This window comes from Nesoenas mayeri (genome assembly GCF_963082525.1).
Source record: "Nesoenas mayeri genome assembly, chromosome: 4".
In the NCBI taxonomy this organism is placed as follows: domain Eukaryota; kingdom Metazoa; phylum Chordata; class Aves; order Columbiformes; family Columbidae; genus Nesoenas; species Nesoenas mayeri.
Window position 1 is genome coordinate 65,527,199 of NC_137540.1, and position 12,661 is coordinate 65,539,859.

At 38.5% G+C, this 12,661-nt stretch overlaps 1 protein-coding gene across 1 annotated transcript in view; it reads left to right on the forward strand.

Annotated features, from left to right (window-relative positions):
• Positions 1–12,661, forward strand: part of SORCS2 (sortilin related VPS10 domain containing receptor 2) — a gene marked incomplete at both ends in the record, with an annotated part of 545,731 nt that overhangs the window by 110,345 nt on the left and 422,725 nt on the right. The gene's annotated exons all lie outside the window — the stretch shown is intronic.

Sequence of the window (12,661 nt, forward strand, 5' to 3'; positions counted from 1 at the left end):
TATTTTGCAAAATTTCTGAAAATATGAGTCTTTTATATGACTGGGTCTGCAATTGAACAGGTTGGAGTTATTTAAAAATCATGCAGAAGTTGGTCTCCCCAAATACCTGCAATGTAAGTTAACCATTGGTATTCTGACCCCCATTTTACTCAAAGGAGACCTGATAGGGAAGTGGATCAGGCTTTCTGTGGTGTTCCCAATCCAGACATCCCAAAGAGGGTAGTCCAAGGCTACTTGTTTATGCAGCAGTTCCCTGTTCAGTTTACACCACTGGGATACAATCAGAATCACAGTCTTCAGTATTTAATGCCACTGCTTAGTTAGATGGCAGGCATGGGAAAGACTGCAAGACTGCAAGCTGTATGCTTATACATGATAAAAGCAGCTATAGTATTCCACCACTATTCTAAATAAAAGAATTGAGTTTTATCTGTTAGTGTTGAGTTTGTCCAGGTGCAGACTGTAAAAACATTAGAGTTTAGGTCCTGCTTAGCCTTAGAACTAAACCGCATTGTATTGCAATCTGATAAATAATATGTTTTTTGTTACAGTTTTTCTTTCTGTTTTATTGTTTGTATTTATTTCTATCTGTATGCAAAAATCAACCATTTTTTTATTGTTAGCTTTGGTAATAATTTAATTGATCTCAAAGTCAGATTTTTGTGCTTGATTGCTAAGATTTCACTGAGTTGGTTTTAAGGCAAATTAAATCTACTTGGAGAGAGGTTCTCCTTGTTAGTTAATCACATTTTACTGCATACCAGGAATTGTGTGAATGCTGCTTCTTGCACTAAACATTTAGTTGATTTCCTTCCTTATTATAAAACCACTTTCTGTAACAGAATTGCCATTTATTTCAGCAGTACAAAAATGCTCTATGTCATTATCAAAGTTACCACCTGGAGTGCTATAAGTAATGCACATACATGGAATAAAACTCTTCTCTTTATTACAGAATTTCAAATGAAAGTAGCTGCATATCAATTTAAAATAACTATTGACTTCAGTAGAGTTGCTCAAGATTTACACTTGTATAATCGTGTAATACGGCTTCATGCGTACATCTCCTGATAATGCAGCAGTATTGCATGAGAAGTAGTTCTAAACTTTATTGCTGTCTAATAAATTATCTGGTAAGCACTATAATTAAACTACAAACCAGTTCATTAGATGCAGGCAGTATCACTAGATTCATTCTAATATAAGCCAGGTAGTTGCAGAATGTGAGAGGCTGATTGTGAATATTATTGCTGTGACAGCAACAGTTAATTCAAATAATGGTGGAAGTGTAATAAATGAGGTTGTGTGACAGAATTAGCGAAAGCAGATTTGCGGAATGATTGGTTCTTTCTTGGTACACTAAGTCATTGATTTCTGTTCTCTTCCTTCTCCTCGGTCCTCTTGCAGTTGTAATCAATAATCTGATCATAAGTGCTTAGTGCCCTGAAACTTCAACTACAGCTGTAGCAGAAGTTCAGTGCCTATCAGAATAGCACAAGTGTGGTGAAGAAATGTCAAACCAAGGCCACAGGCGTTTGGCCCAGGAGGTGCAGGTTGTGAAATGAAGGCGGGAAGGTGCTGGGCTGGGGCAACAGCCAACTGCCCTGTGCTGCAGCCGGGGGTGTGACATCAACCCCCCTGAGCTGTTCTACCTACTCTTATTTTTGTTTATTTATTTTTTTCCTAAATGAAATTGCCACCTAATGTAGTGCTTTCCTAGCGTAAATTGTTGTGCCTGCACTGAGGATTTGATGTAGTTCTTAATTCACTTTTCCTTGACTTGATCTGTTGCTAAAATAATCATAGTCAAGCTGTTTTACTCACAGATCAAACGCTGTTTCATGCTGTTCTTTCCTCTTACAGTGTGAATACATTATTACATACATGTGCCATTGCAAAGTGCATGCATACGCTCATGAATGTCTATGTCTGAAAATGCATGTGCTCCAGTGTTTTCAAAGTTATAAGGCCATAGTTCCTCAGGGTGTATAGAGTGATATAGTATATAATCCTGTTTAATGTATTTCTTTTTAATAGCACCAGACTATGGGTTGTGCTGCCAGATTCAAATTGACGGTAGTTGTTGTAATAGCCATTTTAAGGAGAAATGAAAGACATGAACTACAACACTGGAGACAATTGGTTAAAATGTGGCCAAAGATGTAGCTCCACACTCTGTATTAGGATAAATCAATTTTCTCATACAGTTACATTTCTCAGAAAGTTTAGAGTTAGAGCTATATTTAGTACCCCAAGGGCCCTGCTTTGATTTTGTTTTTGCATGCTGAAAGCTTTGATTGGACCCGTGTGTTAACTTGCCATCACTTCAAGGAAGTGTTACATAGATTCATCAATACTCATTTTCCTGTGCCTTGACTACCTGACGTGTTGTGCAGCAGACGGAGGAAATAGCAGCTCCCTGCTGCTGATGCCACTGCAGTGTCTACACTCCTCTAACACGCAGGTTCTGTATTTTTTAACTGTTTTTTTAATGACTGCATTTAGGAGCTCAGTAATTTGGGACATCCACTTTGCAAACTCTGACAGTGCTGAAACCAGGCTCCTGAATAATTCTTAAAAATAACATTTTTCATAGGTCTCCATACACTGGAGAGACAGATACAGACTGTGCAGTTACAAAGAAAACTGTTCCTTTTCTACATGCTGTGTATAATATTCTCGCCATTATAATATCTTCTGGATTCAGGCGTGATTCCACCTGGATTCCTGAATTCCTCTAATTTTGGTTTAACCTTTTGGGTTCTAATTTAATGGAGTATTGAAGTATTGTCACAAACTATGGACTTAAATGTCCACACAGCTTGAGGAAAGATAGAAATTATTTAGATAACATGTACATTTTGGTTCTTATTTTACTTGCATGCAGTTTTTTATTGGATTCTGGAGAGGTGAGAAAGTCAGGTTTTAAATGTGCAGTCTCTAGGATTCTTGCTGTCGCTTTGCAAGTAGTTTTCTACTCCAAGAACTCTGGATTGATCTCCTGCCAAAAGCCAGGAGATTTTCTTCTGCTCTTTCTGATAAAGCAGGCAGTCTTTGCTTGGTATCCTGTCAACCAGGATCTAGACTAGCATAATGGAATATGTGCTGCTCTATAATCTTTAGTGATTAGATAACATTTAAAATACTTTGCACATGGTAAGCTCAGTTCCTGTTCATCCTTATGGTCCTGGTTTTATGGAGAGACAAGATTAGGTACAAAAGATTAACAGCTCAAAACCTTGTTTAAATATTATAAAATCTGAATATTTTCTAAATTTGTAACTTTATGCCTTGAGCCTGAAAAGAATTAGGCATATATTAGTTATATTGTGTGCAGGCTTCTGTCATTCTTCCTTTCCACCTGAGGAGGGTTTTTAAATGACAATGATTTGTTTCTAAATAGTTTGTCATATACCTAAGACAATATGATATATACACTTTGGTAGCGTTTGGATGCTACTAGATAAATTCAGCTTAGACTCTGGACATTTGTGTTGCAAAATAACAAACATTTCACTTTCCAGCTTCTTCCTTCTGGACCTTTTCTTAGCAGAGCCGACTGCAGCATCCGGTTTTGAAGTGCTGCTGGGTACCACTGGCACGGCATTTTGATGGTTTACACAGAAGCCTTAGAGAGTTCTCGGTTCCAAATTCTCTTCATGTTTCCAGTTCTGCAGCTGATAAAAGCTGTTCTAGAAAAGAGCTGATGTTCATGTTTCTTGTGAAAGTGTTTGATTTGCCTACACTTTCTCTGGGTTTAGTCTTCTCCTTCTGGAACAACAACAAATGTGAGTTGATGGACAAGTAGCTTTGACACCAATCACTTTATACTGTATCTTCAGTACTTGTGGAGCAGAAATCCACAGACTCTTGTAAAAATATGTAGCTTTCCTGGTTTGCTTGCAGGTGTACCAATTTAAAATTGTACATTTGCTGCTTGCACTGTTGAAATCATGCAATGGCATGGTATTTACAAACCTTACAGCGAATCCCTAACAGGCAGTTCCTAAAGAATTTTAAAATTCAATTCAACATCTCCTGGCTGGATTAGCTTTCATCTCCTATGTTAGTATAATGAAGGTTCCCCTATAAAGTTGTATGTAAAATAATATAATTTAAAGACTAATGCGGATAGTTGGTGTTTGACTCTTTGATAATTACTATAGCTGTTAATCCTTAAAGATCCAAGAAGCTATGTGAAACTAATTGGGTATTTAGAGCTCTGCTGTGTTTATCTAGCAGTTTAAGTACTTCTAAATATAGTTTGAAATTTGCTTTTATTTAAGAATGGGTAAAAGACATTGATGTGTTTAAATGGATGCATATTCATCCATGCACAACTGTATGTTGTTTTAAAACCAGTCACATCAATTTAATTTGCATTTGAATGTTTGCTTATTGAAATTAAACCTACGTGAATCAGATTTATTTTTAAGGGCAGCCACATGGGGTTCAGTAAAGCAGTTTGAAATTACGTTGTTTATGGTATGGATGCAACTGAGTATAGAATGGCTCTAATTGGAAGGTAAAGCAAATTGATTTAAACCGCCTGTAGCGATGTTTAATGTAAGTACCCACACAGTACGGTTGGTAAGGGATCACTTCTTAAGTGATTGTAGCTCTGTGACTCTCGGTGAAGTGCCCATTCCTTCAGGAGAAACTTAGGGCTCAGACTTGTAATCAGTTTATTACAGCTTAATAAATTACCATGCATCATCTGAGGCAAGGCAGTGAAAGCCCAGCAACATAATCTACCTTAAATCTCAGAGTAAGAGGTTTTGAGCTACATGGGATTACCTGGCTGTGGGCTGAGAGCGTCTTGCGGTAATGTGAACTTGAGACAATAATGAATAGTGCCTGGGGTAAGTGTTTCTGTGCTTTAACTAGTGCGTTAAAAAGCCTCCGTGGATTACAGCCACCAGTTTGTAAAGGAAGGATCTGTAGTAGAATTCTTCCCGTGGTACTCTCCAGATCCCATAAATTAATTACATAGTTATTGGTTTGAATTTTCTTTGCAAATGCCATTAAGCCGGTGTTTAGAAGTTTAAGTTATGGACCGTGATGTTTTCCAAAAATGTTGAACTTTCTAGAGCTCCATTCATTATGATGAAATAATTGGAAATTGCTACAGGTTGGGCACTTTTTTAACAAAGCTGTGTGTTTAGGCTTTTATTAAAATTTCTGAGCCTTGTTTTAACACCTTCAGGATATGACCCAAAGTCTATTACATTAATAAGATACCTTCCATTTATCTTAAAGATATTAATTCAATGCGTAATTGATTCTGAGCTATTACTGCATATTTAAAAATACCTCATACTGCAGTGTAAGGGCTTCTGGAAAGGTATTCACGTACAGTCATCACCTCTGTAGCTGTACAAAACAAACCAGTGACTCGGGTTACAAAAAATTGTTCAGGGACTGAAGTCTGTACAGCACAGGTCAGCAGGTGAAAATACAGCCTCTGTGTAATTGGTAGCATTCCTGTTATTTACAGGTGTAACGTCTCCTCTGAATTCTTCTAAAAGATAAAACATTGGTTTTAACATCTTTTGACTTGGGCTCCTCTCTGTGAGGGGAGGCAGAGCTCCCAGCTCACCTTCTGTTTCCCAGCAGTGTCAAAAAGGGGTCTGAAGTACCTTTGTTCACATGGTGCTTCGTTTGAAAAAGAAATTGGGACATCAGGAGTGTAGGAATCCTCTCATTGACTAGAATCATATCATTCTAGTTACATACAGCCCAAGCTGGTGTATTGTTATTTTCCCAGTGGGCTGGCAGAGTTAAGTAGGCATTGAGACCTGTGTATAACTCCTCCTGTATGTGTGTTTATCTTGCGTTAAAAAGCTGTGCCCATCTGGTGGTCCCATGCCAGCTGTGGGAGACAAACCAAGCTGGGTCCTGTTGGAAACACTTTGTGGAGCTGGACGGCTGTGGTTGGGCACACTGGCCCTGTGGTAGGTGGCCTGGGGCTGGTGGGCTTCACGCTTGCACCGTCACCTCTGTCCGTCTGTCTGTCTCTGGTGTCCTGTCTTGCAGAGTGCATGGGGAAACAAGTAGAAATCTATAGCACTCTTTTCAGACTCCAACAATTCAGGGCAATGCCCAGGTTTCCTTTATTTTATTTTTTATTTTATTTTTTATTTTATTTTTTATTTTATTTTTTATTTTATTTTTTATTTTATTTTTTATTTTATTTTTTATTTTATTTTTTATTTTATTTTTTATTTTATTTTTTATTTTATTTTTTATTTTATTTTTTATTTTTTATTTTATTTTTTTTTATTTTTTAATTTATTTTACTTTTTATTAAACTTCTTTCCAAATCCAACTACTATGTGTTTAAAATTAAGATATATAAAATCAAGATGAAGTAGTAAGCTGGAATGGTATTTTCTTAGGAAATTAACCAAGATAGGATCTTTAATGCTGTGAAATAGAGTATTTTTTTATTAATGCATTTAAATAGTCAAACTTGGATATGATGAGGCAATTAATGAGATTATATTTGGTGTAAATTTCAATTCATTATTACTGTCGCCTTGTTCATAGACTCTATATTAATGTTTGTGTACGGTGGTCATTCAAAAGGAGAGCTCTGCTATGGAACTCATGGAGTGAGCACATACAGTCGGGAAGTGCCTTGAAATGAGTCAGAATTGTGTATTTAATATTGAAAGATTTCTCTGATACTGTAGCGATGTGTAAATATTAAGTTAAGGCGAGCCTCTCTGTCTTAGGAACAACAGTTTAGGTAACGACCCCAGCCTGGGTGAAGGAGATTGTGTGCTGTGGGGTTTTTGGTGTGTGTGGTTGGTTGGTAGTTGTTGTTGTTTGGTTTTTTATTCCCCTCCCCTCCTCCGATTTCAGTTGCTTTCATTAATTATTGAGCAGAAATACCAGACTGACCAAGCTTCATTTCATCTTTTCCAGAGGTGAATATCGTATCAGGAAAAAAAATCCACATTAACAATGTAACAGATTTTTTTTTTTTTTAATAGATTAACAAATAAGGAAGAGATGATAAAAGATTAAAGAACTAATAGTTGCTAATTGATCCTTTTACTCAGGTTTTTCCTCTTGTCACTATAAAAGTAATTTTGCCTTGAGGAACCTCCATATGTATTTCACTTTCAGCTCAGGTCTTCTCTGGCCCTATTTTAAGAGATAGAAATGTGCTTGCATTTTCCTTTTGGTGGCGTCTGTTTTCCTCCTCTTCCAAGGGATGTGTTTTATATCAGCCTTACAGTCTACAGGAGAAATGGTGTAAGACATTACCTGAAAGCAGAGGTTTACGAGTGTGTGCTGTGAATGCCATTACATGATTCTGTTTGTTGGTAGACAATCTCCGTCATCTTCCCAGAGGCTGATGGGCTTATTTTTATATTATTTGAAACTAAATTATGGTAGGAGAATGGTTATAGAAACCCCTGTGAGTGTTGGAGTTGGAAGGGTAGAAGAGCCCTTCCAGAATGGTGTCAGCAAAGTAAACAGAAATATGACTGTACCTGACTTGTTTCCTTTCACTGTTTCTTGTCCTAGTTTTCCCACAGCAAACTAGAGGCTGGAAGGTGCTCAGTGGCACCACACGGTGCTGCTGCTCTCCTGACAAGCCTGTTGCTGTGTTATCCGGATATGAAAAAGCCTCTGAACCCTTTTATAGATGTGGTTGAGTGTGACTTTTTCTGGTAATTCTTTTTCATGTTTTTTTATTCAGAAAGGGTGACAACTACCTCTTTCCTAGAAGCTGCGATATGAAATTGAGTAGCTTTAGTAGCTGTCTTTCATCATTCTGCTGGGAGGAAGAGGTCAGGCCACTTAAAGATGATGAAGACTGATGTATCACAGATGGGGCCAGAAGCAGAATTTACTTGGTTCTCATAGAATTATGTTAACTCTTGAAGAGCTGGATTTCACTCCAACTTCTACTCTGTAGGCAGTATCTTCAGAGGTGACTTTCATGGAGCAGTTCACAGAAAGTGTCTGCTGTCAAGCTGAATACATTATATAAATCAGGTTGTGTGGTTTTTGTTTATTTGTTGTTTTCCTTCCCCACCCATCATCGCTTTGTGAACAACTATCTTACATTTCCTTTCTTTAGCATGTTAGTTTTCCTTTTGGTTCACTTTAGTTACTCAATTCCATAAAAACTCTTTGTTGTAGCCAAAGTAGGAATTATCATAAAGTCCCGGTGTGTAAACTTTCCTACAGCACATCATGTGTCCACTGATATCAGCAAATTCAGCTGTGTGAAGTACATGGTGCAGAGTCTGTTCTAAAACCTTTACTATTGTGAGGTTTGTCAACGGGCTTTTCTCAAATCCTGGTTGGCAAAGTCGGGGTCGGGTAGTGACCGTGGACCTGATGCGTGGCTGAACCCGGCTTTTGCTGAGAATAGTCAAGTTTCCAGAAGGTTGGTGCCGTATGATAACTGAGCATTGACCTGTATTATTGCTTAGTCTTTGCATGCCCAGTCTTTTGAAGGCAATGCCTTGAAAATGTATGTCCTATAATGTCCATATGCAAGATCAGGTTGAAACATTGCAGCTCTGATACAGAAAGACTGACATTGCTACAGCTCCTTCTACCAATTCCATGGCTGTTGAGGCATTGTTGGTCTTTAGTGTCCCATGTGTTAACTAATGTGCCATGTTTAATAAAAGTAACTACTTCTGTTCCAGTTTAATACCTTGATGCAGATTTGAAAATCTTGGAATCATCTGTCACACCGGAGTTTCCCATCTTCTCCTGTTCACGGGTCCTGCAGCTTTGTTCCAAACAGAGTTGCTCTGTCCTCTGATGTCAAAGTGCAGCCACTTCCCAGATAGTATCTCTATCCCATAAAAAAGATTTATTAATTCCAGAACTCCCTTTCCGTATTTAATTAATGACTCTCTTAAGCAATTTTGTACTGGCACCATGTTCCTTATCCATTTCCTTCTGAAAATGTTCATAAACAGTGCAGCCGACAGTGAATTGACAGCGAATGCATAGAAAGATGAGTTGATGCATGTCTGCAAGGTCCTAATAGCAGCACAGTGGTCTTGTCACAAAGGTTTAGTTATTGTTGAAATCAGGAAATGAAACTGGAGCTTTCAAACTGAATGTGGCTGATAGCTAGAATGTTTTAATCCTTTGCTTCCTCTAATATATTAGGGAAAGACTATAGAAAGCTAATCTGTCCTGTTCATATTTAGCGGTTCATAATGAACCATAGTGCAACAAATTTTGATATTCCAGCTGAGGTGGTAATTTTCATGACTTGTGGTCATCAGAGATTAAGGGACATGGAAACCATGGTTAATTGTATGCATGTAGGATGGAGTTCTCCAAACTGTCTGGTGTATTCTGCTTCCCCTTGGGACATCAAAGGTAGTTTTACTTCTGACTTCCGTGAGAATAGAAATACATGCCTACTCTACATGCTTTCAACATTCCAGTTCCCTAGTTGTTTTAAATTTGGATATGCTTATCTCTGGCAAATGGACTTTGCTTCATAAAGTTCCTTCTGGACTTGGTTCTTGCCTATATCCCATGACCAGTATGCCCTTGCTAATAAGGACTTAAAAACTTGTGATTTCATCTGACCTAACTTGCCATGGCAGTGCCTTTATACTCTCACTTTTACTATTTGGTAACTTTCTTGCCTTACTTGAGCAAAGACTCTTTTAAAACATTTCAAGTCTTAAAGGAAATTCAGTGTAAAGAGATTTGAAAAAGGTTTCTTTTTGAACATCCCATTAAACAATGAATAGATAGAAGGAATAGTTATTGTACCATGAGGCTTCATATGAGAGTAATTGAATGGAAGGTAGTATTCTAATGGTAATATTAAATTATAAAAGACTTGACTGAGTATTGCCTTGCATTGCATAAACCAGTAGGTGAGATCATAATTTCGGTAGTCACAGAAATGAGTGGACATATCCGTCTGTCTCCTGGTGATTCTCTCCTTCATTCTCTGCTATTCTTTTCCTCTAGGTCTTCCTATTCAGATTCACTGTGCAGAACAGCTGCTCTGCACCAGCTCCTGCTGAGCCGGGCTGAAGGGAGAGCGCAGGATTTTGTTGCTTTTCTGTGATCAGTTGTGAGTGGATGTTGGACATAATGAACCCAGTCAAAAAAACCCAGTGTACTAAAACGAAAACAGAGCCTGAGCACTTTTGGGGAGGGTGGGACGGTGTTCTGGGAAAATGCGATTGCCGTGTATTCCATCTGTGCCGGCATCTGAGAGGAACGGTTATTAGAGCGGGACCCAGAGCATCACACCTGCAGTCCAGTCTCTGTGGGATCAGTAATTACGTGTTAATTAATAAGTCTGGAATGAGTGAGAGTTTACATGTCAGCAGATAATCTGTATAGTGACTAATAAGCTGCAGAATGTTTTCAATTAGCAGGCTTGAAAAGGAAATCCCAGTGAGTGTTTTGCTTGGTTGGGAAAGGACTGAATGAATGCGCTCTGTTGTTAGGACCCTCGAAACAGGAAAGTGGCAGATTTAGAAACTACATTGTAAAGGTTAAGATCTGTGAAACACATATACTTAAGTAACTTGCTGCTGCTGTGCATTGATGAAATCATACAGAGTAAACTGCAGTGAAATGAAATTTTTCACTTGATTAAATAAGAGCAAACATGGAAAAATTCCACTTTTGCATAGATTGGTTAAAGCATCTCAGTGGTCTAAAATGTATTTTTATTACAAGTTTTTTTAATGGATTGAAATAGGGACAACTCCAGAATCTGTTTACTTGGGATAGAAACAAGTGTTGCATTTTCTCTTTGGCACAGATTCTGGGAATCATTGACTCTGCTCCTCCTCTGTCAGGTTTTTCACTGTGATCTCCAGGTTTTAGTTTCTCTCTGGTATATGTTTACATAGTAATGTAAGGAGAAAAGTTATTTCCCAGTGACCTGGCTTGTCTATTTTGATTTGACTTTATTTCTGTTCTGTCCATATTTGCACTCAGGGACAACATTTGGAGAAGTAATTTCCAGCAGTGTTTGAGCAGTTTTTTAGGTTTGAGGTTTTTAATTTTCTTTTTTTTTTTTTTTTTCCTGAGGTGGTATTACATGGGCAGGGAATCTGGGACCCTGTGTTTTAAACAGCTACAAGTAAAGAGCTCGTACAAGGGAAGAATGTTTAACATTTGTTTGGGATGTTGCAATTTATAAAAGCGGACTATAAAACTTTTCCATTAGGTTGGACAGGTTAAGAGCTTCAAGATATATAGTGTGTGATTTTGAACAACTTTCAGGAACCGCAGATGGATTAGAACAGGTCAAATAAACCTAAAGGCATGGTTTTCAAGTTAATTCTTGATAAGTGACCTGTACTCAAAATTATGATCAGACAGAAGACATACACTGTGACGGCCTTGGTGTGTTGAGAATTCCTGTTTTAGAGATACGCTCAAAATATGAGTGATTTTCAGACTTGTGCGTACCCAGAGCTACCTGACTCTGGGTCCATGTTGTGGAGCAGCTTGAAGTGTTTTCTCCTAGTGTGGATGCGTTTTGGGAAAGGCTGGCAGAGACCTGCTTTGTCCATTGCTCATCTGCAGCTCCTCCCAAGCAGGACTGGAGCCGGGCTGAGCTCCAGGAGCAGGAGCCTAAACTCCACTCCTGTGCTATTGCTGCATCATATATCTCTGATAATGAATGTTTTGCTGCAAGTGAGAGTTTATGATCTTGGAACAAGTGCAGCTTGGATATGAATAATGTCAACAGTTGTAGCTTTTCTTCTTAATAATCGTTGATCTTCAGGTTGGCAGGGAGCTGTTGGTGTGCCTGAAGTGCAGAACACAGAATCCCTCCTTTTCATCCTGGATGGTACCTCTTACTCCCTTGAAACCACTGAACTTTTACTTGCAGTGTTGAAGGCTTGTGTTGTCCTCTGCGGATCTTCTGTCAGCTTCAGAGGCACTGCGATTCGCCCCCTCCATCCCTCAGATTGCTGCTGCCATGTTTTGGGAAGCAAGGCAAGGGCACATGGAGAGGTGCTGGGTCATTTCCAGGTGGTGAGATGTAGCTGGTCACTTTAAAAGTCCGGATGCTGCAGGAAGTTTTCTCCAGTTTCTCTTCTGTGTTTGCCTGCAGATCTCTTCCTGGTTGCTACACTGAACTGATGCTGGATGTAAGAGATCTCGATACCGCATCAGGCATCATCTCCTTTATGAAGCTAAAATTTTGATTATATTTGTAATTAATTTGTAAGATTCTCTGTAGTACTAGGTAGGAAATTGAATTGGTTGCACAGATTTGGCCAAGCTCCTCCTAGAGCAGGCAGGCAAGCGCTCTGCCATGTCACTTAAACTGTGTTCCTTGATTTCAAGCCTTCTTAATTCTCTCTAAGGGCTTATTAGTGCTCACCTCCATCAACTACATACTAGCAGGTTATTTTTAATTAAATTAATTTTCCTCCCACTAATTTCTGAAGGATACTTGTGCTTGTATCTCACTCTGATCAGCTTGCAGAGTTTTTCATTTTTTTAGCCTTCTCTTGTAATTATAAAACCGGGATTGGTTGGAGCCTAAGAAATGACATGTTTTTTCACTCAGAAGGCAGCGTGCATCTAGAATTATGTCCTCACAGGTAACTAAAGTTGTGGCTGTTGTACCAGCTGCCTCTTTTTACACTGTCAGGGAAAAGAGACACTGTGAAAG